We start from the raw sequence: 24690 nt of genomic DNA, 5'->3' as shown, positions 1-24690 counted from the left end.
GGCCTGGACAAAATAATGTTCTTCTGGTGTTTTTAGGCTACTTGTGAGAGAGCTCACTCATGGTACAACATGCACCAGGATGTTTGCAAATAGTGCAGGCAAAACTGAGTGCCTCTAAGGTTTGCACAAGGCTGCCCATGAGTTGTAAGATGGAGCTTGATAGCCATATGAACAGGACTGTATAACAGGTTTGTATGCAATGGGGGGAGATACATCATGACCACCTCCTGCCCCTGTTCCCCAAATGGATTAAATTTTATCAGAGCACCAGGAAGAAAATCCCAAACATCAGGTGTGTTCTATTCGAAATATCTTTTAGCGTGTGCTAAAAGATACTTAGATACTTAGACTAAAAGGACACAGAAATTTTGCTCTTAGTACCATAAATCTTTCTCATGTTCTTTCTATGGTTATAATAGAAATTTATTGTTGCTTTTGTTTCCTCCCATATTCTATGTGATTAATCTCAATGTGTTGCCTGTACATTTAGAGACAGTACATTGTGCCTGCCCATTTGTATTTTTTTCAACAGCAAGTCCCCATCTCAGTTAATATATTGCGTCATACTACATATAACCACTCACCATAACTCAGATAGAACACAACACATTTTCAATTTTGTTGCCCCATTATTTTTTTCAGGAAGTCAATACAATATGAAGTGAAGAGTACCTTGCTCAATGCTTATCGATCTGTCTGTTTTCTCATTGCTTACATCAAAACACCACTTGTCAGCTCTGGCTCTGTTATAATTATCTTATCACGCAGGAAGATAAAACCTTGAAGACTAAATGCGAGTTGACATCCAAGGTCAGGCAATACCAAGAAACAGCCCAAAGGGTTTTCAGCAAGGCAGACATCAGTAACAATGCTTCAGGATCAAGTCACCTTTTTATTAAGGGCCCCTCTACATTGCAATCAGGAAAAACAACCATTGCAGATAGAGGGGTTCTTCAACCAGCCCTTGCAGCAGTGACACTCAACGTGGGGATGGTGGTAGAGTGACAGTTCTCTAGAACAAGAGGAAGTCCATGGACCACAAATTACTTGGTAGAAACAGGAGTTCCAAGTATACTAAAAACTTGTTTCTCTTGCTGTAAGGAAAAGTGACCTTATGGGAGATTCCAGTGGAGCAGTGATGTTGTGCATTGGTTTGGACTTTTTTTCTCCTCAACAGGTGCCTTGCAGAGCGCAAAACTATAGCCCCGCTTACTGTTGAGGACATTTAGCTAGTTGTGTGTCAATGTGGCATGTCAGTATTGCTTTGGACCAAGACCAAAAGCCTAACTTAATGTCACCTCGCTGCCTCTTCAACACACCAATGTAGTGTATGGTGTTAATCCATTTGCCCTGATGCCATGGTTTAACCTGAGCTAGCAATACAACCATGATAGACGCTCCCCCCCCAAATAGAAAAAGGAAGGGAAGGAAGAAACTTGGATTGAGATAAACACCATTTAATAAAATAACAAATACAAAATACTAATACACTACTAGAAATTACATATATAAAATAGAAATAGAATATAAAATAAAATAAACTCAGTACAATTCCTCATTAACTCCATTCACACCAAGCAGCCAGTCCCAGGAAGCAGCACCTGGTCCCAAACAGCTGAACCCAAAGAGTGAAAAAAGGAAAAAGGGCAGAAAGGCCCGCCTCTGGAAAACAGTAAAAGGCTGAACTAAACATCCCAAAAATAATAGCCCCAGCTCTGACAAAAAAAGCAAAGAACGAGAGAGAGAGAGAGAGAGAGAGACTTAGAGAGAGAGAGAGTGTGTGACCCCACAAGATCCTGACTCTCCTTACATATGAAGCATGACGCTAATGGGATGGAGTACTCTTATTGATCAGTCTGGATGTCAGTCAAGCTCTGCCCCATCAATGCCCCCCTTCCTTGATGCCTCACACGTGTGGGCAGAGTGCTCAGAACATCCTTGCCTCTCATAACAGAGCAATTACAAACATTAACTCTGTGCTCAAGTTTTATCTCTTATTCCCAAGCTAAGTCCAAATCATGACCATGCTAGCTACAAAAAAGAAAGGTTTTAACTGCATGAAGAAAATTAACTCATTTTCAGTCAAACCAGCACATACGACCCCTTCTTCCATACTATTTACAGCATGCTTAGGCCTTATCAATACATTCTAGTTAATTACCACTACTATACATATATACACATATGTACATGTACACATATATACACGGATATCATTTATCATTCTTTTAGTCCATGGGCCATCCTTTTGAAATGTACATTAATTTCATTTAGTTAATGACTTCAAGCTTCACTTTTCACAACAGTCTCCCAGGGCAGTAAAGATGGTGTATCTAGTGCACCTCGTGCCCACAATTTGTGGGTTAAAGACATCAACTTCAAAGAAGTTGCATGGTGCTACTTGTTGAAGCCAGCTCTGGTTTCATCACCCCTGCATTAATCTGAATGATACTTATTGAACACTGTTAGGATGGCATATAGTGTCATGTAGCAATTAACATCATACAGTTCAATATTGAGTATTCTCACCTAAAATCAAATCCCCTTGAGGTACACATCAAATTTCTCCATTCTTCAGCTTTAGCCACCAAGTGCTTCCAGGTCCTTGGGCAAAAACTATCCCATGAATGGGTTTGCCTTTGTCTGAGGCAGGAGTAACCCAGACTGCCTTTCCTAACGTATTTTTCATGTGTACTACAGGGACTTTATCTCCTTCTACAGTATGGCAGCCCAAATAGGTTTACCTCTGTGTTTCCAGTTGCTCCTCTTCCACTGCTGTAACCACCATCCATGGGCCATTTGCCACCATCCATGAGTCAGTGTAAAGTACTGGCCATTTTTCTCATTCAGCAATGTCTAAAGACAGCTGGGTAGTTTTCACTCCTGCAAACTCATGTGATTCACCTTGTCCTTCAGTGGTTTCTGTGACACATCATGTGGGACTCCACACAGCAGCTTTACACCTCCGATGTAAGGAGGTGTAAAGCTGGCCACTACAAGGTGGCAGGATCCATCTGTGAACAGTGCATACCACTTTTCATTCTCTGATAGTTTATTATACAGTGGGGCTTCTTCAGCATGTGTTACTTCCTTTTCATCTGGTGACATTCCAAAGTTTTTACTTTCTGGCCAATCTGTAATAATTTCTAAGATTCCTGGGCAATTGGGACTCCCTATTCAAGCTCATCATGTGATCAATGCAATCCACTTACTCCATGTAGCACTGGTTGCATGATATGTAGAGGAAACCTTCCCTTTGAACATCCAATCCAATACCTGCAGTCGAGGTGCCAGGAGAAGCTGTGCTTCAGTACCAATCACTTCTGAAGCAGCTCAGACCCCTTCATATGCTGCTAGTATCTCTTTTTCAGTTGGAGCATACTTGGCCTTGGATTCTTTGTATCCTTGACTCCAAAATACTAAGGGTCGACCTCGGGATTCTCCTGATGCTTTCTGCCAGGGGCTCCATGTAGAGCCATTATCTCCAGCTGCAGTATAGAGCACATTTTTAACATTTTAACATCTGGCCCAAGAGTTACTGCATGAGTTATTTCATGTTTAATACTTGTTTAAAGACCTGTCACCGTTCAGGGCCCCACTCAAAATGGTTCTTTTTCCAAGTCACTTGATAGAGAGAGCTCACAATCTGACTGCAGTCAGGAATATGCATTCTCCAAAAACCTACCGTGCCCAAGAAAGTTTGTGTCTCCTTTTTATTAGTAGGTGGAGACATTGCTGCAATTTTGTTGATCACATCCATTGGGATCTGATGACACCCATCTTGCCATTTTGTTCCTAAAAACTGGATCTCTCGTGCAGGTCCCCTTTGTTTTATGGCAAAACCGGCATTCAAAAGAATCTGAATTATTCTCTCACCTTTCTTGAAAACTTTTGCTGTGTCACCCCATACGATGATGTCATCAATATATTGCAAGAGTTCCGGAGATTTATCTTGTTCCAGCATGGTTTGAATCAATCCATGGCAGATGGTAGGGTGTTGGAGAATGGCTTAAAAATAAGGGACATGGGTCTGCAGAGCAGTTGTACGAGCAGAGCCTGTTCTGAAGACTTTAGCATAAGTAGTAAGGTTAGGCCGTGGTGGGAACCGCTGACTGTTTCAGTAAAATCAGCAAGGTCACTGAGACCTTGGCAGAGTTTCACAAACAGCTTTCAAGACCACAAGAATGTAGAATAAGTATAGCTAGCAGCTGCAAGTAGGAGGACCATGCAAATGTGACTGTTAGAGCTTAAGCCAATTAGTAGGTGACAGGTATGCATAATTATCGTGAACTGTATAAGTATATGCTGTTCAGGCCAATAAATCAAACTATGCTTTATCACTCATATTGGGTCGACCTGCATGTTCCTCTGCCGCTCAAAAGTGGCGCCCCAATGGGGAGCTGAAGTTTCCAGTCAGAGCAGTGGATGCAGAAAAGCACCAGATAGCAGTGAACTGGGGAGCAAAGATCGACTGAACGCTGTTTGACACGGCGTGTCGTTCCGAAAGTCCGGACCATCCAAGGCGGGGTCTGCCGTCTGCAGGGGCTACTGGAAAGTCTGCCACAAGGTTAACGAGGATAATAAGGATAACAAGGATAACAATGTTAACAAGGATAACAAGGATAATAAGGACAATAAGGATAATGAGGACAATAAGGATAACGAAGATAATAAGGATAACAAGGATGACAAGGATAACAAGGATAACAAGGATAACGGGAAAGGTTGAAGCGCTGGCCGGCAACATGGATTTTGAGGTAGCCCTAAATTTATTACAGTGCTTTTTAGAAAAGCGGGGTGTAGATTGTATCAAACAATTAGCAGGGTTGGTTTCATTAGGAAAAGTGAAAGGGTGTTTTGAAAATCCTGATTCCCTTTTTGAGGTCAGCGAGTGGCAAAAATTCAGTGATGTTTTATGGGATATGGTAATAGACGATGATAAAACCACAAAAAACTTGTGAAACTGTGGCGCGAAGTAGTTAATACTATTAAAAGATATAAGTTAGAGAAAAATTTGGCAGCAGTAGCCACTGAACGCTTGGGGGGGATGTGCCCACAGTGGGCCATTTGTCTATTGGAGACGATCACATTCCTGTGCCTGCTACTGGGTGTCCCATCCCAGCAAGTCATGGCCTAAAGGGGTCGAATACAGAACCTCCCCCATCAGTGCCCCCGCGATCTAGTGACTGCCTTTCTGCCCCCCCATTTCCTGAGGCAGAGGAGGAGGGAATTGAGCGTTCCTCAAATAAAGTGAAAGAAAACATTAATAAAGATGTAGCTTCAGTTCACACGGGTCATCCTATAATGACTCCTGTGAATTGGAAAAATATTATGAGGCAAGCAGCGGAAGAAAGACAATTTGACATTGCTAGCAGCATTTCTGAAAGTCTTGCATTCCCAGTAAGGTATGAGGTAGGGAATGATAGACAGATGTATGGCATGCATAACTCATTAGACTGGAAGTTGTTATCACAATTAAGGAGTACTGTGAATGAGTCCAGATTACATGATAAGCCTACAAAGCAATTGCTGAATTATATATGGGGAGGAACTATTTTGTGTCAGGAAGATATTAAAGGAATTGTTAGAATAATTATGACTCAGTCACAGCTTTTATTGTGGCAGGCAAGTTGGCAGTGCTATTGTGAAGTATCTTGTCAACAGCGTCGACAGCGAGGTGATCCCCTTTTGGGGGTTACAGTTGAGCAATTAATGGGGATGGGCAGATATGCTACCATAGATGCACAAATTCAGTTGGGACCAGATATTTGTTTGGACGCAATGAGAACAGCACGGCTAGCAATTGCAGCAGTCAAAACAAGCCCTCCCTCACCATCATATACGGCAATAAAGCAAGGCAGAGATGAGACTTTTGCGCAGTTCATAGACAGAGTAACTGCAATCATAGATCAGTCTGACGTACAAGACTGGATGAAGCCAGCCTTGTTGAGGCAGTGTGTTTTAGAAAATACTAATCCTTCCACAAAATCCATTATATTAACACTGCCAGGAGACGCTACCATAGAACAGATGTTAGAACGCATGAGCAGAGTGCCTGTAGGACCGCAGGCTATGTTAGTAGAAGCAGTGCAAGAGTTAGGAAAAGATCTTATATAAGTACAACAGCAAGCCTTCGCAGCCTTGGCACCCTTGCGTCAGCCCGGTAGGCAGCCCCAACCCCCGATGCAGAGAGTAATTAAGTGCTACCGCTGCGGACACGAGGGACACTACAGAAGACACTGCCGCGCCCGAGTTTGGTGTGAAAATTGCAATGTGAGCAATCATAGTACTGCAGTCTGCCGGCAAACGGGAAACGGCTATCCGAGCGCGCAGGGTCGCCGCGCGATGCCAGCGTCAGCGCAACAACAGCACCATCTAGCGTCGAGCCCCAGCTCCAATCCGTTCCTGCCCACTCTTTGCGTCCAGCCACAAAAGGGAGCCTCGGCCTCGACTTGGCAACAGCAGTAGACTGCACATTGATAGATCAACGACCACAAAAAATCAACACGACAACATTCGGATTTATAATGATCGCAAGGTGCATTGCTACTTGGACGTTCGTCAAGTGGAATAAAAGGACTCTGTTTTGCCTGGAGTTATTGATGCGGACTTTAAAGGGACAATATCTATAGTAGTACAGACATAGTTTCCCCCTATTCATATTCCATCCGGAAGTAAAATCGCACAGTTGGTCCTGATTCCACAACTGACCATTCTCAATGAGCCCTCTCAACTCATAGGTGCACTGACAGTGCAAAAATAAAAAGGGGGAAAAGGTTCGAGTTTTAGAATGGTTGTATACAAAGCTGCAACCACAGAAAACGCTACAACGAAAGATTGAAAATTTAGCTGAATTGGTCAGGAAAGGCAGAACACGCATTTTACAAATTACAGGATCTGAACCGGGAATTATTAGGTTGCCCATAAAAAGAGAAATGCTAGAATGGTGTATTCGACAATCAGAGGAACTTCAGATCAGCTTGCTATCAACAGCAAATGACATTGTAGTAGTTTCTGTTAAGTCATCAACACTTCAGTGGATTAGCCGAAATAGTTGGATCATGCCATCCAAAAGAAGTGAAACGCCCCTACCTAATGCGATCACGGCATTCACGGATGCGGGAAGAAAGTCGCAACGTGCAGCTGTCACCTGGCTAAGTGGCGGGGTGTGGCACCACCACATCCTTTCAGCTGTGCCGGGAGACTCGCTGCAAACGTTGGAACTAGCTGCGGTGGTATGGGCTGTCCTTCGGTGGCATGATCAGGACCTCAACATTGTAAGTGATTCACTTTACATCACTGGAATTCTCCAAAGAATAGAAAATGCCAGACTCAAGGAAGTTAGGAATCCTCGCCTTTACGAACTCTTTTGTCAACTACAGTCTGCACTTTGACAGAGATGGCATATATATGCAGTCATCCACATAAGGAGCCATATGTGGTCGGAGGGCTTAGGTGAAGGAAATCACAGAGCTGATCAACTAGTAGCGTTCACGGTGCCGCTAAATGACTTTGTTAAAGCGCAAGAAGCACATAGTATTTTTCATCAGAATGCTAAGGGACTAAGGAAGCAGTTCAATATTTCAACAGAAGAAGCCAGAGGAACAGACCACAGTGGATTCCCGTTCGATGGACCAAAGCAGCTGTAGACAACTCTTCTTCAACCACGTCTGGACATAAAAGGGCTTAAATGAGACATTTTTAGCAGCTACTGAGAGATAAGTGGACAATGGGTTGCTGAGTTGTTATTGTAGCCATATGTATTTGTGTAGCTAGAGGTTTTATATCAAGATCGCTTTTTGACCCTCGGGAAAATGTATGGGTAACTCTTGGGAGAGCTGCAAATACCACTTTCGGTTTGGAGGGGTTAACAAATTGGCTAGGGTTAGAAGGGTGGTTTAAGAGTTTTTTACAAAGTGTGTTGCTTATCTTAGTTATAGCAGCTATAGGGTTATTGTGTTTAAGCTGTGCTCTCTCTTGCTTTAAAAGAATGTTTGAACGAATAGCGAATCACGCTCTACTCGTACAAAAAGAAAAAGGGGGAGTTGTTGGAGAATGGCTTAAAAATAAGGGACATGGGTCTGCAGAGCAGTTGTACGAGCAGAGCCTGTTCTGAAGACTTTAGCATAAGTAGTAAGGTTAGGCCGTGGTGGGAACCGCTGACTGTTTCAGTAAAATCAGCAAGGTCACTGAGACCTTGGCAGAGTTTCACAAACAGCTTTCAAGACCACAAGAATGTAGAATAAGTATAGCTAGCAGCTGCAAGTAGGAGGACCATGCAAATGTGACTGTTAGAGCTTAAGCCAATTAGTAGGTGACAGGTATGCATAATTATCGTGAACTGTATAAGTATATGCTGTTCGGGCTAATAAATCAAACTATGCTTTATCACTCATATTGGGTCGACCTGCATGTTCCTCCGCCGCTCAAAGTAGGGTTGTGTTTCCACCCCTGGGGCAAGCTATTCCATGTGTACTGGATGCCCCCCAGATGAAAACAGACTGTGGCCTGTACTCTGCTTCTAAGGAAACAGAGAAAAATGCAATAGCAATGTTAATTGTGGCATAGCACTTGGCTGCCTTTGACTCCAGTTCAAATTGCAGTTCTAACATGTCAGGCACAGCAGCACTCAGTGGTGATGTAACTTCATTCAGGCCATGATAGCCTACTGTTAGTCTCTACTCTCCACTAGACTTACGCACTGGCCAGATTGGGCTGTTAAAAGGTGAGCGGGTCTTACAGATCACTCCTTGGCTCTCCAGTTGATGAATCAACTTCTGGATAGTAATCAGAGTCTCAATTGGCACAATATTGCCAGTGATGCACCGTGGTGGTAGCAACTGGCACCTGCTGGTCATCAACCTTCAGCAATCCTACAACAGAAGGGTCGTCTGAGAGACCAGGCAAAGTAGACAGCTGTTCAATATTCTCAGTGTTCACAGTTGCTATGTCAAATGCCCACTGATACCCTTTTGGGTCCTTAAAATACCCTCTCCTGAGGTAGTCTACAACCAAGGGTGCACAGAGCATCTGGGCCAGTCACAATGGGATGCTTTTGCCAGTCTTTCCCAGTTACACTTATTTCAGCCTCTACTACAGTCAGTTCTTGGGATCCTCTAGTCACTCCAGAAATACTGATGGATTGTGTTCCTTAATAGTTTGATGGGATTATTGTGCATTGAGCATCAATGTCTATCAAAGCTCTATACTCCCGGGGGTCTGTTGTACCAGGCTATTGTATCTGCACGGTCCAGTAAACTCTGTTGCCCCTTTCCTCCACCTGGCTAGAGGCAGGGCCCCTCTAATAGGTACTGATTAATGTATTTGTGTTATGCACATTCTGTGGGTATGAATTAGAGGTTTCTTTAAGAGGATCAGAATCTCTTCTACCCCTTCTGGAAACTGGAACAGCCATTTTCCTAGAAGGTTTTCCTTTTAACTCACGTACTTTCCTGAAGTATTGAGGTAGATTTTCCACCCCACCTCCTCATGTCTTCTCCCTGATCACATAGGAAAAACCACAGCGTGCCTCTCTTTGCATACTTCTGTCCTCTCTCTTGAGATTGGAAAAGCCTTCTCCTAATAGCTGAAACACAGGTTCATACAGGTGGTGAATGGAACCTGTCTTCTCTGAGTGCTTTGATTTCCTGTAACAGCTTTTCAAACCAGCTGTCAGATTTTTCACACGCAGCTTCTCACAGTCAAGACACAAGCCTGTAGGGAGATAGCAAGGCTGTCCTCAAAGTCCTGAAGCTGGTTAATCACTTCAGTCATGTTTTGTTGAACTGTAGCTGCCCAGGTCATTGATGATCTAACATATGCCAGCAGTATACAATCGTATGCCACATGGGTTGTGTACAAAGGATTCTATCTGGATCTGTCTCCTCCTGACTGTTTGGCTCAAAAATAGATTCGCTCTCGCAAGCTAAATCTTTCAGGAACTGGATACCTCTCTCCATAGTATTCCATCTCCCTGGATGACATACAACATCTTCCTTGAAGGGAAACCTTGCATTCATGGCTGTTAGGAGTTGAGCCAAGAGGCTGGAGGAGTCCAATCACTTCTTCTCCTTGTATTGATGATGCCCCTTGATCATCATCTGCAGTGTAAATAGTCTTTCTTTTGACTCGCTTACAAGTGGCAACCAATGCTGACATGGGCTTGCTATCTCTTGATTTATTTCCAGAGTCTAAATGACTGTCAACCAGGATTGGCATAGTTACAGTACCTGCTGTGGAGGCTGCAGCAACAGCAGTGGCCAGTGCAGGGGGGGCTCAGTAGCTGTCTTGTCAGTCACTGAGGCTAGAGAAGTGGCAGCGCCCAGTGTCAGGAGGCAGAGGCTATGGGGACTGGAGGAGCAGCCTTGGCTGCTTTGCTCTGTGTAGGAGCTGGAGCTGTCTTGTCTGTTGCTGAGGCTGGAGAAGCAGTAGCTGCTGCTTTTCAGGGGGCAGTGGCTGCAGGGCCTGGAGAAGTGGTTTGGCTGCCTTGCTGTGTGTGGAGACGGCAGTGGCTTCAGCAGCTGCTTTAGGAGCTGCCATAGCTGCTGTGCCTGCCACTGAGGTTTGAGCGGACACAATGTATGTCTCAGGAGTTAGAATAGATACAATCCTCCTAATTAGCTTCATGGCTCTTATCACTAGCACAAACAGACACACATTCAGCAGACCTGACAGTACCAACAGGGTACAATCAAATCCCCAAGGATACTAAAAATTCTCAAATACATCTGTAATCTGTCCTAATGAAAAAAAAAGAAATCTGTTGTTAGTTACCTTTTCTATAGATTGGCTCATCCAATCGGAAACCACACAGATGTACTTCTCTTTAATCTCTATCGGGCATCTCTCTAGATACAACAAACCACACAGGAAAATCATCACTTTATACCAGTTTCCAGACGTGATATACTGCACAAATGTATTAGTGAAATATGCCCAGCACAAATAAGGTACTGCAGAACACACTGCAGAGAGTAGCTGACATAACTTTTGCCACAGCATTTTTAAACCAATATAATGCAATCTGCTTTAATACTGCTAAATGATGTGTGAAGCACATGGACCTGTGTCTCAACTCTATGAGCTGGCACCATGCCAAGAAAATTGAACCTGCATCACAGCAGCAAAAACATCAAAAATCTCCAAATTTTACCCCTTTTGAGTGCCAAATTTTAACGTTTTTTGCCCCTTGTTGGGCACCACACAAGTCTGTCGTGGTTCAACCAAAGCTAGCAATACAACCATGATAGCCGCTGACCCACCCCCCTCTCCACCCCCCCTCCAAATAGGAGATAGAAAAGAAAGGGAGGGGAAAAACTTGGATTGAGATAAACATTGTTTAATAAAATAACAAAATACTAATACGCTACTAGAAATTACATATATAAAATAGGAATAGAATATAAAATAAAATAAACTCAATGCAATTCCTCATTAACTCCATTCACACCAAGCAGCCAGTCCCAGGAAGCAGCACCTGGTCCTGAACAGCTGAACCCAAAGAGAGAAAAAAGGAAAAAGGGCAGAAAGGCCCAGAGACCTCTGAGAAACACCAAAAGGCTGAACTAAACATCCCAAAAACAATTTCCCCAGCTCCGACAAAAAGAGCAAAGAAAAACGCAAGAGAGAGACAGACAGACCAAGAGAGACCAAGAGAGCCTGACTCTTAAAAATGAAGCATGTTGCTAATGGGATGGAGTACTCTTATTGATGTTTGGATATCAGTCAAGCTACACCCCATCCAAGCCCTCCTTCCTTGATGCCTCACACGTGTGGGCAGAGTGCTCAGAACATCCTTGGCTCTCATAACAGAGCAATTACAAACGTTAACTCTTTGCTGGAGTGTTATCTCTTGTTCTCAAGCTAAGTCCAAATCGTGACCATGCTAGCTACAAAAAATAAAGGTTTCTAACTGCATGAAGAAAATTAACTCATATTCAGTCAAACCAGCACACCTGACCTCATATGATGCCACTTGAGCAACAAAGATGACTGCACCCTCTTTTCTCCGTATTTCTAAATGATAGGCTCACTCTCCGTGCCCTGCAGATGGCTGCTCTTAAGTTACCTTGAGAAAGGCAGTTCTGCTCTTTTAGAGCATGCAGCAGGGCAGTGCCTGAATAAATTAATATGATTAGTGAACCCCTGGTTTAAGGATCAATGAATTTCCCTTTGTAAAGAAGAGTTGTGGAGAGACAGATGCCAACAGCCAACGTCCTGATGCATTCTGCAGTTTGTCAGTGCTTGGGAAGGCAGGGCTGTGAGCAACAGAAGAGCCTTGATGAGGTTTGTGTCATCAAACCTTGTGGCTGGATTACTGGTTGACTAGAATAATCTACCCATCTACCCCAAAAGCAGCAAATGACCACTAGCATCCTCTAGTGCACAGTTTCCCTACCACACCAGGGTCACAGTTTTAAGTGAGAAGGTTTTCCTGCTTGGCCATGTACAAACGGGTGAACATTCAGTGCTCTGGAGGAACCTTGTCTCTCTAGGCTTTATAGCCTCTGCAGAGAGAGGCACTTGCTTACAGGGGTGGTTCAGAGCAAGAAAGAAACCCAAGTATCCCTTGACACAGAGGGACTCTAGGGTGCTGTGGAATGGGCAAGATGCAGAAAAGGTGAAACCCCCTCAACAGTACCTGGGCATCACCCATTACCAAATTATCATCTGTCTTGATCCTATACTTTGAGGCATGAGATCAAGTGATGATGCCGAGCACTTTAAGCTCTAAAGGAGGGTCCCAAGCAGCACAACATAAGGGTCGCAAATCCTTGCATGCCCTGCTAAGCAACCTCTCTTTTTCACCAGCCCTTCTCTGTGTAGCACATTTCTTCTGCTCCTTTCAGTGTAAGGCTGCAAAACAGGTTTAGACTAACTCATTTAAAGCTGTACAATGCCAGCACCCAGGAACTCAACAGGCCAGATAAATGCAGACCCAAATTATTTCCTGTAATACACTTATAAAAAGGAATTGAAGAGCATTTCCATGTTCTGCATGGTTTGCATTACCGGTGATTTTTTTTTTAATGCAAACTGACAGATTACAGCTAAATCTGATAAGGAAACAGCTCACTAGAGTCCCCAAAGGACATGGTTTCATGTGTTCCCTGATTTATGACTTTGATTTCACTTCATGTGCTGCATTTTTAACTGCAGCCTACCCATACCCAAGTTTTGGCCTATGTGCCATGCACTGCTGGTTACAGACCCAGTGGACTCATATCCCTTTCTTCATCTGCTCTATGGCATTATCCTGCCCTTGTAGAAAAGCTCTCCTGCAGTCTATAGAACCCTACACTTTACACTTTGTTGCACACTCTTTTCCTACTATGTCTCTCCCTTAAACTTCACAGCTTTGGCTCTTGAGTTTCTCATTTTCTGGAGTACTTTGTCTCTATCAAGTGCCCTCTGACTTCAGATGAAGCAGCCTGATAGGTACCAGCACCATTTCCCTACTGCAGTTTGCAGAAAGCATTGGCAGCATCCTTTAAACCCACTTTACTTTTATTACCCAGAAAGATGCTCATCATGACCAAAACCGTGAGGGGTTGCTGGCAGTGAGCTGCTCCCACAGCCTGGTGTTTCCATCCCCTGGCATGAAGCAAGGGAAAGGTGCTAATGATACAATATCCATTTTGCAGCTGCAGTGTGCTTCTAGGGGGAGATAATCTAATTGGTACCTTATTACTGGAGCACTTTAACAGTAAAATCTGGGAGAGGAATGGGAGCACTGAAGCACTTGGTCATCTGGGGAGAGTTGATGTGAGCCATAGTGACTGGGCTCATCACCATGAACTCTAAGAAAATTAGACAGAGCTCAGAAAGAGAAATTCCTGAATGAAGCTGAACTCAGTTTGTATCCCAGAAATGTCCAATTCCTTTCCTCTCTTATTCCTCAACTTTTGGGACAATTTTGTTCCAAAACCCGCAGTTCAGCACCTCTGATCCCAACATCTAAATTCTCAAAACACTGTGGAACTGGCATGGTTTGGGGAGCCTCCACTAACGTGGAAGTTGTGTGTAAATCAGTGCAAGGCACTGTCAGGGTGCAATAGCCTCTGAGGGTCTGCTAACACCCTTTAGGGCTTTAGCCCTTGGCCTCATCTGTGCAATGGGGGCACCTCCAGCCTCCTGGCATTGCTGACACATGAGGTGGTCAGAAACCAAAGCCCACTTGACAGACTACAGCTGAGTCTTCATGTGAATACTCACAGGGGAGAAATCTCTTTTATTAATTCCCCTTACTATTCTTCTTTGCACATGCTGTGTTTGTTTTTCTCTTTAGGCTTCTAGTGTCCCTGATAAGATATTAATAAGATGCTAATTCAACATGCAAATTACAGAAGACTGGCATGGAAAGGTTGCTGTATTTAGAGTCAGAGCAGTATTTTAATAGCTGCCTTCTCCCATCTTGTGCCTTTTGTCAATTGCTTCCTTATTCTGGTGAGCAACCTGGCATCTCTGAAGTATCTATGGTGACCTTGGAGGTAAGGAAAGATGACAAAAATTGTGCACTATGTTACCATAATGAAAAGAACCCACTATGTTCCGAAGGCACTATCAAAAGGAAACCCTTTTTTTAAAAAAAAAAAAAAAAAAAAATTAAAAACCAGACCTTTTTTCCAAGACCTTAGATCCTTGTGGATTCTGGAGCAACAGCAAGGGAAGGGGATACCGTGAGAAATCAAATGTTTGTCGCCACACTGTAGAGTTCAAGAGCAATGTCAGGATCAAGATCACACAACCTGGTCTGGCAGAGCAGAGGGAGAAGAGAGCAGAGCAGGCTGTCCCACAACCTGGCACGGAGAGAGGGGTTCTGCTTTTCCACCCACACTCCCCATGGGGCTGTCTCTGCCTTGAGCTCATTGTGAGTGTACCTGTGCATTGGTCTTAATACAAACACTGTTGGAAATGCTACCCTAAGCAAGAAAGCCAAGTACTCAGATACTGAGGGATGCTAAATACTCAGGATGGGACCCTCCCGTCCCACCACCTTCACCTTCCCATGATGTGCCTTTCTCCCACAGCCAGTGCAAAGAGCACCTTCTTGCAACAGACTCAAGGGCCAACTCTGCAAGTCAAAACAGAGCTCAGGGCTTCTATTTTGTCACTCGGAAACCGAGAATAAGGATGCAGTGTTCTATTTATGAATTTTCTAGCACCGCTGACTACAAATAGAGATTTTTAACCACAGTGCTCAAGCATGAGAAAAGACCTAGGTACCAAAAGCAACATATCTTTTCTTGCCAGAAGCTGTTACTGAGTATCCTACCCCAGTGGTTATGATAAGAGCTTTGATAACCATGCCTCATCGCATTTTTCAGGTCAGCTTTCAGAGTGCTGGGACACTGTGCCCTGAAGCAACAGAATTATGCCTTCCATCACACCAAGAACCAAACCCTTCAAAGCTGCCAACTTTGGGATGCTTTTGAGAAGAAATATATTTTTTAATTCTGATTACTGGAAGGTGTAAGCAGCAAGCTCACTATCTTCTTTGCTGTCACCATTTTATCATGTGCACATCAGATGACCCCAACTTCATTAGAGTGCACCCCCAACCCTTACCGACGGTCATACCCATGGTTACCCACAGTGAAGCATTTTTGTGACTTGCAAAATCCTAAACCATCCTTTTTCAGGCTGCAAGGCTACATGTACCTGAGGGGACTGGTTTACAAAGTTACCAAGTCCCCTATACTGAACTCCCAGGTTGCGGAAACCAGCTGCAGGCCTTGGACGATGTGTTTACTTGGGCAGGCACTGACAGTGCTTGCATAGTGCATACTGGGCATCTGGCCCACAAATAGTATTTTTAATATTACTTTCTGTTGTCTGGCCAGAAATTCAGAACAATATCTGAAATTTACTTGCAGACAGACATCCCTATGGCTCTGATGCTTCTTACATGTTTTCTTCATCTGCATCAGCTGAGAAGCTGGCTCCTATTTTATGAATATTTTTTTCCTCCAAATCACAGTCTCCAGATTAAAATGCTACAAAAATCTCTGCAGACTCCTCCCTCTGCCAGTGATTTCAGCTGTTTGTATTGCTCTGAGGCACCAGACAGTTTTGTTAATAATGGTAAATCCTTTTAGCCTCTGGTTAGCGCAGGTTGTGCTGTGATTGGCAAGGTAATAAAAGTGTTAATGAGAGAAACTGGCACAGCCACAGATCAATAGTTACCAATAAGAAAAACAATTTTGATAATTTTGTCAAATTCACCCAAAGCAGTTGAAAATGCATCACAATCAGTCTATTTTATTGTTTAATAGATGTTCTCTCAAATTGACTAGAGATAGAGACTGGGTGAAATGGCAAAGAAGGGGAGCCTTGTTCCTCCCAAGTTTGCAGGACTTTGGGAACTGTTGCGAACTTTGGGGCAAAGCCATTTCTGAAATAAACATGTTTGGGGCTACCTTTCCCAGCCAGGTGATCTCCCCAAATCACTCCTTCTTCATACACGTTTTTCCTGCAGTACAAATACAGGGAGGGAAATAACATACAAGGCCAGCTGTAGCGCCAGCGATCACATCTAGATTATGGCGATCTAGATTATGGCCATAAGCAAAACTGCTACATCAACTGTGCTGCCCGAAAGGGCAAAGCTACAGGGACACTGAATGAGCCAGGGTAAATGCCCTTTCAAAAAAAAAAAAAATCCAATTTAAGTTTAATGCAAATCTGGGTTTCTGAGAGCTAACCAGAGTGGTAAAAGCAGATGAAGCACGTACAACTTGTAGTGCAGATTAACATCAGTTGATGCTAACAGACCCCCTGTACACAGCACAGTCCTGTGTGGTCCTAAACACCCCATAATACCCTAAATCTCTTCTCACAAATCTGAGGCCAGATGCATATAAAAGCCTAATCCCATTTCAAGGGCAGCTGTTAAATGTAGGAGAACGTGCTGGGAGTAGGAAGCACTACCAATGCAATGAGGGAGACAATTTCAAGAGGGGCACAGAAAGGCTGTAAGTCAAATGTGAGAGAGACTGCTACGCACTCATGAAAATATCGTGAAAGGGAGAAGGACCAGTCATTTACAACACAAAAATGACTGCGAATATGTTTTCTGGAGGCTGCCTAGCTTGTGCATTGACAGTAAGAATGTGTGGACAGCAAAGAGGTTACAGCTTGTGCAGTCCCATTGCACAGGTTGGCCTAGCAAAGGCGAAATAAAACAGTAAGAGACTCCTCCCCAAGTGGGCTCTCCCTCTTAAGCAGAGGGAGAGTGCTGTGAAACCCCTTGCTGGGCAGGACAAAGAAATCTCCGGTTCCAGTTCTGCCGGCAATAATTTCTGATAAATACAGATTATTATCAGACAGATAATCTGCAAGGTGCAAGGAGTTTTGTTGAACTGGGGAACACAGGGACAGCAGAAGTTATTGGTACAGGGACAACTCTGGGCTCTAGGCCAAGCAGCCACCAAAATCAGTGGCAAAATTTCACCTGACTTGAGAAACAACAGATCTTGGGCAATATTCAAGGCTTTTTGAAATCCCTCCATCCATCATTTTTATGAGTAGGAATAAGACCTAGGCTCTAATATAGACTCTTCTGGTATTACACCTCACCGGTACCTGCAGGTTTTAGGGCAGGCCGGGGGCGGCTGGGGAACGCAGGTGCTCTCAGGAGAGCTCTGCATAGTGATAAAGCCAGGCTAATTTTTCAGCTACCCAAGTGTGCAGTTGAGCAGAACTCTGGAATGCTGCTTTTCTTGAAAGCTTTGATGTAAGCTCCATGGTGCTGTGAGCAGCTCTCTCAGCTGGCAAGAGAGGCCCTTCAGCTTGTGCCTAAAGTTATGTGGAGCCAATGTGCAGGTCCAGTCACACATGTGAGGTCTCCACATGCAGGCTCAGTGAGTACAAGGTGAGTACTGATTTCTGCTGAGGAAATACAACTACAAGAAGAGCCAAAAAAAGGGTAGCTGGATCCAAATCTGTTCTTTCTTCCCCCTCACATCCCATATCGTAATTAAACAAATATTCCTGCCTGTAAAGAGAAGAGAATAATCGGAATCAAAGAGCATGAAGGAAGAGATCAGCATGAAAGGATACCAAGGGGTTTGGCTTTATCACCCTTTTCTCAACCTGTCTGTATTAATATGGTGCTAAAATCTTGCATTGTCTGACAACGTTATCATTAATGGCAACTGGTACCCAAGAGGTCAGGGTGCCACTGCAGCTTGCCATTCACTTTAATTATCAACACACATCACCAGCCTGAGAAACAGTAAGAGATAAAGTGAGGATTATTGAATCCCATCTTATCCTGTTTGTTATCATACACTCTACATCCAGACTGGTGCCTATCAGCCTTTCTCAGCTCACTGTGAGAGGGTAGGAGGAAGTGAGGTCTCCCCTTTACATTGTAATTTTGTCCATATCTTCACAAATTTGTGCAAAGCAAATTCTGACCACCACATTAAAGGCTACATCTGCCCAGAGTGTCAGCTCGTGACCACAATATTCAGATATTTAGTTCTTTAGATATCCATATATTTAGTGATTTAGCTCTTTAGAAACCCATATATTTAGATCACAGAATCGACTGGGTTGGAAAAGACCTCAGAGATCATCGAGTGTGGCAGAATGCAAACCCCCCTTTCTCCCCCTTCCTCCTTCATCATGGAAGGAGTAGGCACATCCCCCTCTCTTTCTCTGTGAGGCTAACAGCTTCTTTTGTTTGGCCCCAGAGCACCCTGGCCAGGGCCATTAGGAGAAGGGATTGCCAAGGCGCCAGTGAGCGTGAGCTGAAGATGCTGCCGCCGAGAGCCCCCCCTCCCTGGGATGGAGACTCCGCTTGCCTTGCAGCCACATGAGTAAAACTTCTCGCAAGATTGCGAGTATATTTATCCTTTCCGTGCACATATGCACGTGTAACTTCCCGTGCTTAATACAAGCACGTATAAAATTCTTTCCTCGCAGAATCACGAGTGTATTTATATTCCGTGCACATTTGCACGCGTACTTTAAATTATTTCCTTGCACAATCGCGAGTATAACTTTATTTCCTCGCACAATCATGACTGTATTTTCCTCCCGTGCTTCCATATAAGCACATGTAGTATTTTCCGTGCACATTCGCACATGTAAGTAAATTAACCCTCGCAGAATTGCGAGTGTATTATAGATTTATCCTCGCACAATCGCGAGTGTATTTTCCTCCCGTGCTTCCATATAAGCACGTGTAGTATTCCATGCACATTTGCACATGTAAGTAAATTAACCCTCGCACAATTGCGAGTGTACACTTTCGGTACTCACTACGAGTACCTATATCTCTTTAAGAATAATCCCGCACCGTGTTCAGGCAAGTGTGTACTCCTCTGGGACTCAGGGGCAGTTCCGGCATTGTTTTGGGTGAAGCCATGTGCATGCACACTATGGACCTCCTGTTGTACTAGTTGCTGCCCCTTAATAACTTTCCTCAACTGATACCCAAACCTATATTTAAGTCACTTTTGGAGTGTTAAAACCCTGTTTCTCACCGGTTTGATAAAAGTTGTTTTGGACCCTGTTGTCCCTTAAACTAATCTCGGGCTGCATTCCGTGACATTGAGTCCAACCCTTGGTCCAATTTCAGTCCATTTACTAGATCATGGTACTAAGTGCCATGTTCAATCTCAGTTTAAAAACCTCCAGGGACAGCGAGTCCACCACCTCCCTGGGCAGGCCATTCCAATGCCTGACCACTCTCTCTGTAAAGAATTTCTTTCTAATACCCAGCCTAAATTTCCCCTGGCAGAGTTTAAGCCCATGCCCCCTTGTCCTATTGCTAACTGCCTGGGAGAAGAGACCAATCCCACCTGGCTATAACTTCCCTTCAGGTAGTTATAGAGAGTGATGAGGTCACCTCTAAGCCTCCTCTTCTCCAGACTAAACAACCCCAGCTCCCTCAGCCTCTCCCCATAGGTCTTGTGTTCAAGTCCCTTCACCAGTCGTGTTGCTCTTCTTTGGACCCGCTCCAGCACTTCAATGTCTTTCCTGAACTGAGGGGCCCAGAACTGAACACAATACTCCAGGTGTGGCCTCACCAATGCAGAGTACAGGGGAAGGATCACTTCCCTTGCCCTGCTGACCACGCTATTTTTGATACAGGACAGGATACCATTGGCCTTCTTGGCCACCTAGGCACACTGTTGCCTCATATTGAGCTTCCTGTCAATTAGTACCCCCAGGTCCCTTTCTGCCTGACTTCTCTCCAGCCACTCTGTGCCCAGCCTGTAGCGCTGCAGGGGGTTGTTGTGGCCAAAGTGCAGGACCCGGCACTTGGCCTTATTGAACTTCATCTCATTGGAATCAACCCATTTTTCCAGTCTATCCAGATCCCTCTGCAGAGCCCTCCTGCCTTCCAGCAGGTCGACACTTCCTCCCAACGTGGTGTCATCAGCAAATTTGCTGATGATGGTCTCAATCCCCTCATCTAAATCGTCAATAAAGATGTTAGACAGGACTAGACCCAACACTGACCCCTGGGGAACACCACTAGTGACTGGCCGCCAGCTAGATGCAGCCCCATTCACCAGCACTCTCTGGGCCTGGCCCTCCAGCCAGTTCTTAACCCAGCAAAGAGTGCACTTGTCCAAGCCACGGGCTACCAGCTTTTGCAGGAGTATATTATAGGAGACAGTGTCAAAGGCCTTGCTGAAGTCCAGATAGACCACATCCACGGCTTTCCCCTCATCCACCAGGTGGGTCACCTGATCATAAAAGGAGATCAGGTTGGTCAGACAGGACCTGCCCCTCCTAAACCCATGCTGGCTGGGTCTGATCCCTTGTCCATCCTGAAGGTGCTGTGTGATTGCATTCAGGATGATCTGCTCCATAACTCTGCCAGGCACCGAGGTCAGGCTGACAGGCCTGTAGTTGCCAGGGTCAGCTTTGCAGCCCCTTTTGTGGACTGGGCTAACATTGGCCAATTTCCAATCATATGGGACCTCCCCAGTGAGCCAGGACTGTTGGAAGATGATGGAGAGCAGCTTGGCGAGTTCTTCTGCTAGCTCCCTCATCACCCTAGGATGGATCCCATCTGGTCCCATAGACTTGTGAGGATCCAGATGGCTCAGTAAATCACCAACTATTTCCTCCTGGAATACAAGGGGTCTATTTGGCTTCCTATCTCTGTCAACCACCTCCAGAGATGAGTTGTTCTGAGGGCCACCTGTCTTACTGGTGAAAACTGAGGCAAAGTAGGTATTAAGTACCTCAGCTTTCTCCTCATCTTTGTTAAGTATATTTCCCTCAAAGTCCAGCAGAGAATGGAGGTTTTCCTTGCCCCTCCTTTTGTTATTAACATATTTGAAGAAGGACTTTTTATTATCCCTGACAGAATTGGCCAAATTAACTTCAAATTGCACTTTTGTTTCCCTGATTTTTTTCTGCATGATCTAGCTATTTCCATAAATTCTTCGTAAGTAGCCAGCCCTTTTTTCCCACAGTCGGTAAAATCTCTTTATTTCTGATTTCATTCAGAATCTTCCTGTTTAGCCAAGTCGGTTGTCTTCCCCGATGGCTAGCCTTTCGGCACACTGGTATAGCCTGTTCCCGTGCACTCAAAACCTCCTGCTTGAAGCATGTCCAACCCTCCTGGGCCCCCTTGTTTTTAAGCATTGTTTCCCAGGGTATGCTCTGAACTAGACTTCTGAATAGGCAAAACTCTGCCCTCCGGAAGTCCAGCATAGAGGTTTTGTTAATGGTTCTCCCTGCATCTCTGAGTATTGAAAATTCTATTATTTCATGGTCGCTATGCCCCAGGTGGCCTCCAACCACTACATCTCCCACCAGCCCTTCTCTGTTTGTAAACAGTAGGTCTAGCAGGGTCTTGCCCCTGGTAGGCTCATTTACCAGCTGATGAAAGAAATTGTCCTCTATACACTCTAGGAACTTCCTAGACTGCCTCTTCTGTGCAGTATTGAGCTCCCAGCAGATATGTGGCAGGTTAAAGTCACCCACAAGAACAAGGGCCGTCGATTTTGAGACATCTGCCAGCTGCTTGTAGAATAATTCATCTCCTTCATCATCCTGGTTGGGCGGTCTATAACAGACACCCACGAGGATGTCAGCCTTGTTGAACTTCCCTCTGATTCTGGTCCACAGGCACTCAACCTTGTCACTGCTGACCTCAAGTTTAACAGAGTCGAGTGACTCTCTAACATATAAAGCCACCCCTCCACCTCTCCTACCCTGCCTATCTTCTCTGAAGAGCTTGTAGCCACACATAGCAGCACTCCAGTCATATGAGTGATCCCACCATGTTTCTGTGATGGCAACTATGTCATAGCTTTCCTGCTGCACGATGGCTTCCAGCTCTTCTTGTATGTTGCCCATACTGCGTGCATTAGTGTACATGCACTTCAAGTGGGCTGCTGATTTCACTCTTAATTCGGGCTTTCCGTCCTTAGGCTGATCTTTGGAGAGCCCAGTTTCAATCCCTTCCCCCTTCAAACCTAGTTTAAAGCCCTCCTGATCAGCCTCGCCAACTTATGAGTTATACTCTTCTTGCTCTCCCCAGAAGGATGAAGCCCATCTGATTTGAGGAGACTAGGTACCATGGAGTTTGCCCCATGGTCAAAAAACCCAAAATTTTGACGGTGACACCAATCCTTAAGCCACCTGTTGATGAGATGGGCTTTTCTACTCCTCTCTTTATTTAGCTCCTCATCCATCCCAGATAGCACAGGAACTGAGGCAAATATCACCTGTGCTCCCGTCCCATGAACTGACCGACCCAGTGCTTTAAAGTCTTTTTTAATTATCTTGGTACTTCTTCTGTTAATGTCCTCGCTGCCAGCTTGGACTACTAACAGAGGATAACAGTCTGAGGGCTGAATTAGCTTGGGAAGTCTTCTATTAATGTCTCTCACCCCAGCCCCAGGAAGGCAGCAGACCTCCCTGTGGGTTGGGTCTGGGCGACATATAGGGCCCTCTGTTCACCTCAGAAGGGAGTCGCCGACTACTACCACTCTTTTTTTTTTTTTTTCTTGCAGCTGCAGTTGTAATCCATTTTGTAGATGAGGTCCATCCAGGAGGCTCTCCAGGTGGATCTTCTTGGCTGTTCTCTGCCTGATTTTCAGGGTCCAGGACCTCATATCTATTTGTTATGGGCACCAAGGGTGGTGATGGGGTTCAAGAGAGGGTTCTTTTACCTCTTTGATCAGGGACTTGTTTCCATTCCCCCCATCAATTAGATCTGCTCTATCTGCCTTATGGCAGGAGGGACAAGGCTTTGCCATCTCCTGTTGCACACCCTTAGGAGTCAAAAGAGTTTGACCCCACCAGTCAATTTCCTCTTCACTCTCCCTAATGCTCCTTAGTCTCTCCACCTCTTCCTTAAGCTCTGCCACTAGGCACAGTAAGTCATTGACCTGGTCACAGGTGCCTCCCATGCCATTGTCTGGTACTAATGCCAGGCACAGACACTCTGCACAACCAGAAGCCCAGGTGGCTGCATCCTTCTTGGCAGGTAGTGTCTGTGTAGACACACTCTTTGTATTAATGGCAGCAACAGCTTTCCTTTTTCTAGAAACCATTACTACCTTTAGTTAAATTGGGGAGAAGAAAACAAAATGAAACCCCCGACAAACTCACCTACAAGAGCTGGTTGTATCCAGTCTACTTCCCCTGCCACACCCCAGTCTGTGTCACCAGCAACAAGTGAGAGGTCGAACAGCAAGGAGAGACAGAACCTACTGCACGAGCAGCCCCAGTCGCTGCTGCAGCACAGTGTGGGCAGCGCTCACCTGCCTCACAAGCAGGTTCACCTCGCAGCGCCTGGCGACGCGTCGCTGCCCTCCCGGAGGCTTTTTCAAAGCAAGAGGGAGGGGGGTGTGATCCCCGTCACCGTGGTAACGGCCGCGCGACGTCAGCCGGCTCCGCAAGGGCTGCCGGGGACTTCCGGGTAGCAGAATCGGAAACGTCTACAGGAGCTGTTTATACTTCAGGACTTTTCACTGACACAGGTCATGTGGGACCATTTGGCAGAACCAGATCAGGCTCCACAGAAAACTTAATCAGGTAGATAAAATTCACCACTCTCTGATAAAACTCATTGCTCATTTTCCATTGTCATTTTCCTGTGTTTCAACACTGAACTAAGCAATCTGAAGCAAAACAGGTGAGGGGATGGCTCTTCCAGTCAATGTAAAAGATTAATAAGATCTCAAGTGCAGCAAATACTGTCCTAGTAGAGTCCTCCCAAAACAAAAAGCAAGCTCTTGCACAGCATATTCAAAGAGAAAGAGAGAATTGCTGGGTTGGGGAAAAAAAAAAAAATAAAAATCAGATTCCCTGCGTCTGCAGAGTCCCCTCCACATGGTGGGCATTGCTACTAAAATAATATTAATGCATTATTTATGGAAATGTATGCAAAAGCTAAACAAGAGAAACTATCCATATGTGTTAAGCACCCATGCTCCTTTTAAAAGGCAGCTCAGAAAAAACAGCAGTATTTTATCTATCCTGTCATTTACAAGCCATGTAACTCAGCTCTTGAGTTACAACAGATTACGTGCTCCCAAACGTAACATGTCATGTCTGTTGGTGACAAAACAAGATTAGGAGAAAGGTGGGCGTTGAATAAAGCTTTGTGTGGGAAACACTGTCCAAGACACTATAGGCATTACCCCATTTTCATGCAAGGCATACACATGCCTTGTTAGCATTTTTTTTAATGCTTTCAGTTAAGAT

The 24690-nt window shown here is 44.7% G+C and overlaps 1 long non-coding RNA gene across 2 annotated transcripts; it reads right to left on the bottom strand.

Annotated features, from left to right (window-relative positions):
* Window positions 1-1441: 1441 nt before the first annotated feature.
* On the bottom strand, window positions 1442-23841 carry LOC139827819 (uncharacterized). Of its 2 annotated transcripts, XR_011738830.1 has the most exons (3): window positions 23593-23841; window positions 10774-10847; window positions 1442-8873 (listed from the first exon to the last, which is right to left on the bottom strand). It is a non-coding gene; the product is annotated as an uncharacterized lncRNA (long non-coding RNA). The 2 variants fall into 2 exon arrangements; XR_011738831.1 differs by lacking the exon at window positions 10774-10847 and having other exon boundaries at window positions 1442-4557.
* Window positions 23842-24690: the final 849 nt, after the last annotated feature.

The sequence above is a fragment of the Patagioenas fasciata genome, chromosome 4, assembly GCF_037038585.1.
Source record: "Patagioenas fasciata isolate bPatFas1 chromosome 4, bPatFas1.hap1, whole genome shotgun sequence".
Classification (NCBI taxonomy): Eukaryota; Metazoa; Chordata; class Aves; order Columbiformes; family Columbidae; genus Patagioenas; species Patagioenas fasciata.
This window is presented reverse-complemented; position numbering and strand designations above follow the sequence as displayed.